The following is a 5,546-nucleotide window of genomic DNA, read 5'->3' on the forward strand; positions in this document are numbered from 1 at the left end:
TTAATAGAGTAATAATGTTCGAGGTGGGAGCTCAGGAAAAAGCGTCTACTCCATCTTGCGGTCCAACCGGAAGTCCGAAATTGTGTTTAAGTGAAATCTTACCTGTTTAGTTTGATCTGTCTAGTGGAGGTTGCTCCATATGTCAATGATTGTAATGAGTAGCAGCCCCAATTAACCCCTAGCTTAATCTGGTATTATTAAGGAGATACACAGCACACTAGATTTAGGATTATTTAACAATAGCTCAACAGGCTCTGGTATTAAAAAAGCATTTTATTTTTAGAGACAGATGGCTTAGCTGAGTGCTTGCTAATATATCTGCCACCTGCTATCTCATTTCAACAAGCTTCTTTAGCTGTCTCTGTCACTCGCTCTCAGTTATTCACTTACTCACACATACACACCATGTTTCTCACACATTTGCCATTAAAAGTTGATCTCAGTAGGAACATAGCTTCATGTAACTATATGTAAAACTTGCTTTTTTGTTGTTTTTAAGTTCTGAGCTGGATTACTGTGTCATACTAGTTAAAATGTTAAAATCATCTTTCTGCTCATACTTGGTGTTCACTTAGAGAATGTCGTCTTTGAGAGCCTTCTCTCTTTCTAGTGTCAACACAGACTGTTAGCCATTATCCAATTGTCAATTTGTCTACAGTGCACTTTAAAGATAATTAGTCTACAGCTGGAGATTGATTAAAGAACTAGATTGTTGTATTCTATATTATGATGTATTGTTATGCATTTTTAATTGCTATCTGGACACGAAGCATAATAAACATGCAACTTGTTCATTATCATTACCTGTGTAAATTAATATTGTCTTTTTAGACCATTTGTTTTGACTGGTTTGACTCCTTTTATTGATATAGGCAAGGGACATGGACGTCACCATTATATCAATAGGGAGCCGCAATTCACCAATCTCACGCATCACAAAGGGCTTTCATCAAGCCCATTTTTCATCCTTGCTTTCTCTGATGAAGGCTACATTTATGATCATTAAATGACACCAGAAAACAGTGTCCTTGTAGCCTAGTCTAAGTGTCGGCTTAACTATCTGTGCGTCACCTGTGTGGTTGTTTTTAAACTGAGCAGCGCTCCTCTGCATCAACAGCTCACAATGTCTGTTTTTTAATTTATTGGCGTACATAAAATAGTGAATAACAAATATGAGTTAATATGTGTGAAACAATGGAATTTACACAAGCAAATTGATAATTGTGAATGAATTGGGATCTCCCTAAAATTCACTCGCAGGAAATCACATTTACAAAATTCAAAAGATTGTCTGGGGCTGCACAAACAGCCCCATCAACAATATTTTTCACCAGCCGGCACTGGTCTGAGCACATTTAAATATGTGTCTTCATACTTGTGCGTGTATACTGTGAGTTGTGAGTGAGGTGTTGAGAGCCATGCCGCAAACGCCTGCATTCCCTAAACATCATATGTAAAATTGGCTCTGGTAATGAGAGCAAAGCTCCCAGTCGGCTTTAGGGAGGTTTAAGGAGGCTGCATTTCAGCCTCAGGAAATTATGAGGCAAAAAATATTTTATTCATTTGCCATTAATAATTTATTCACGCTCATTTTTTTCTATAATAACTTTCACCCACTTTGTATGCAGACAGAGAATTTCATTTCATCCTAGAAGAGGCATTAGTTGTTTGATGCAATAAGCTCTAAATATTCTTTATGCAGAAATGACTGAATTTAGGAGCAAAGTTAAGAATATACCAATCAGTACATACAGCTATGAAGACTCAATTATCATTATGTGACTGTGTACATTTGGAGTTAAGTGAGATGAATGAAACATGCCTTGGCTTGCATTTGTTTTATAAAGATCAGAAACACTGATGCACGTGTGATGCAAGTAAAGTGCCTTAATTATTATACATGGATTTAAACCCATAGAGGAATGAAAATGCCTAACTAAACAAATCAAGCAAAGAAATAAAGTGACATGTATTTTATGCACTTAGTGTAGGAGAATGTGCAAGGGAGTTTTATTCTGAAATAAAGAAGCAATATCAATGCCTAAATTAAAAATATTCAACTCATGCACATTCAGCCGACAAACCCTCAGGAAATAATTTCAATGTGAAAGGGTATCTGTAACAAGCAGTCCAGCTGTCCAGCATTGGATAGTTGATTGTGTTAGGGTTTCGGTTTGGACCCAGACACAGAACGACCACAGGAGACGATAAAAAATGCAACAAAAGTTTTTTTTTTACTGATAACAGTCAGCATACGGGAACAAACAGTTTTAGCACGGGAGGAGGTGACGGAGTAGGTGTTAGTCCAAACGGAGAGAGTCTGGTGAAGCAGCACAGGAGTCAAAACGGGACACGATATCTGTGGCAGAAACAAGATTAGTAAATATCAAAGTTTACGGGAAAAGTTTTGGCCTAGTTACCACGGAGGTGTAGTTTATGAACTGGCGCTGAAGAGGTTTATATACCGATGTGATGGATGATGACGTGAATCAGCTGTGCAGATTGACAGTGCAGGGATAAGTGGCCACGCCTCTTGACCCAGTTCCTCGTAACGCACGCCCCCTCCAAGGAAGATGAACAACACAGACAGACACACAGGGAAAAGGGAGACACAAAACACAAAAGGCAGTAGACCCACAACAGATTGTATTTCACTAACACATGGACAAACCATTTCCATCTCAAAAAAGAAAAAGCTTGCTCCTCTTATTGAAGAAATTACGCTTTGTGTTTAGCATTGGCAGGTCAATGCTGCACCTGCTGAACAATACTGAAATTCACTAGACAGGTTTCCTGTTCACAATAAATAAGTTGTGTGCAGTGTAAAACTGTCAAGCATCCTCTATAATACTTTTTTTTGCTTATATTCAAATAATAATTTAATATTTAATGCTCAAATGCAGCCTGTATGTAATATGTACTACACTACTCAGGCTAATGCATTGTGACTATCACTATTAGCAGGTGGTTGTTGTTACACACTGTCCACTAGAGGGACTTTGAACATTAAGTTGGCCTTGAGGGTTGTCTAAGTCATGGCGCATTGCACACAACTTTGTTTAAATTCATTTTCCACCACAAGCACACAGCAACAAACACAAATCAACTCTGTAATCGAACATTATCTAACAACTGTAGTGAAGCGGCTCTGTTGTAAAGGCTAACTGTGCTCAGTTAGAACAATGACATCCTGTTAGAAAGTCATAAACTAGCTAGCTAAGTAACAATAGTGTTAGCTATGATGCTAATGGCATTAGTAACTAACACAATGGTGCTATTGCTACTGTTTTTGTGATTTATGAGCAACCTTTTTCTTAGAATACAGCTGTTAGAAGGTAATATTTGAAGTTGAGGCTAACTCTGACAGCTGTAGGCCTGCTAACATTAATTTTAGTTGTCTCCCAGCTAAACTAAGCTCACAACGCAGTTAGCAACTAGAGTGAGCTAACTAATGTTAACATAAGCAAAGTGGATTACAGCTCGGTGGATGTCAATTGTAGAGTCATGTTACAACTATTTCCCGTCCTGTAACACAACCTGTTAAACTACTGTTTAGAGGTGAATTTGGGTACAACACTCCTTGCAATTCCAGAAGGTTTTTTGCTAGACCTGTTAGCTTTAGTTAGCTAACTTGACACATATTCCAGTGAGTAACAGCAGCTAGTAGTAGTGATAACACAAACCTGGTGTCTCGACCACAAGACGCATTCATCACTTGTACGTCTCACGCAAGAGCACTCTCATTTGAATCTATACAGTAGCGGTTGCTGCTGTATAGATTCAACTGCTGCTGTTTAGATAACATATAGATTTATATGTTGTTAAAGTGTGTTCTTACACTGGCACAGTCATGTCCTGTATATGATGTACAACTGTGCATGTGCAAAATAAAGTTCCCCCCATTCCGGGGGAAAACACCAACGATGAGCATGTGTTTTTATTCCTCCGTTAAGTAAGTTGGTTTTCTTGCCCTGAAGTTGACACCAACACCAACATAGCGGCCTGCAGGCAACATCCGGTCCGCCAAAGCATTCAGTCCAGCTCACAGAATAATAATGAACTGAGAGAATCTGAAAAGGAAAAAATGCATTCTGGTATTTACTAATTTAGAATACTCACAGCAGGTAACATTCCACAGGGAAAGATCTTGCCACCCCCCTCCCTGTAATTGGATCTCTATTTACATTCCAATTAGTTTCGGTATTGCAGATCTAAGTCACAATGGGCTACACCCAGGTAAAGCAGACAGAATGCTATACAGCTTCAGGCACAGCTCATTTGGATACAATTCATTTGCATTTTGGCAGACAGACTATGGAGCTAGATTTGTTTCTTTATTACATGCGAGAAAATAAATGATCTAAGAGAGAAAAAAATATTTGAGAGAAACTGTTTTCATACCAATAGCACAAGTTTCAGTTTGACTGTTAGAAAGTGTTTAGATGATTAAAAGATATCTATTTTGAAGTGGGCTGGCTGCTAGTTATCTATTTATGATGGTGACATTGGTGTTATAATTCAGATGAACTCCCAAGACAAGACAGTGCTCACCCAACTGGCCAAAAGGAACGTGGCCCCGGCCATGACACTATTTTACCATTGAGAGAAAAATCCTGAGACAAGAGCAAAAAATTTAATTGAGAGCAAAGAGAAACAGATTGATTGAAAAGTTTTTTTCACACATATAGCAAAAAATATATATATTTGAGAGTTTGAAAAAGTATTTTGAGAGACATTTTAAAAAAAAATGATTTAAAAAAAATTCAAATTTATATTCAACTTTTTTTCAATATTTTTTGCTATTGGTATGAAAACTTTTTTTCAAAAATATTTTTTTTCTCTCATAAAATGCATTTTTGCTATCAGTGTGAAACTTTTTCTCTCAAACATCTTTTTTCTCTCAGATCAATTTAATTCTTGCATTTAATAAAGAAACAAATCTAGCTCCATAATACACGGGATTCTGAACAGCAATGCCTGCGTTGAAAGATGTGCGCAAGCAGCAAATGTACGGTGGGGCTCGAAAGTTGGAAGGCAATAAGAAGATAGTAAAGTGTTTTCAGATGCCAATATCCCCTGTTTGGAATGTAATTAAGAAATGGCAGTCATCAGTAACATTGGAAGTTAAAGCAAGATCTGGAAGACCAAGAACAATATCAGATAGAACAGCTCGCAGGATTGTGAGAAAAGCAAGACAAAACCCACGTTTGACTGCACGATCATCCAGAAAGACCTGGCAGACACTGGAGTTGGGGTACATCATTCCACTATAAAGAGATACTTGTACAAACAGGGTCTTCATGGAAGAGTCATCAGAAGAAAAGATCTTCTAGGTCCTCACCACAAAAATCAGCTTTTGAAGTTTTCAGATTAACATATAGACAAGCCTGATGCATTGTGGAAACAAGTTCTGTGGACCAATGAGGTTAAAATAGAAAATGTTGACCGCAATGAGCAAAGGTACATTTGGAGAAGAAAGGGCACGGAATTTAATGAAAAGAACCTCTGTCCAACTGTTGAGCAAGGGGGGGGGGGGGGGGGGGGGG

This window comes from Etheostoma cragini, chromosome 5 (genome assembly GCF_013103735.1).
Source record: "Etheostoma cragini isolate CJK2018 chromosome 5, CSU_Ecrag_1.0, whole genome shotgun sequence".
Classification (NCBI taxonomy): Eukaryota; Metazoa; Chordata; class Actinopteri; order Perciformes; family Percidae; genus Etheostoma; species Etheostoma cragini.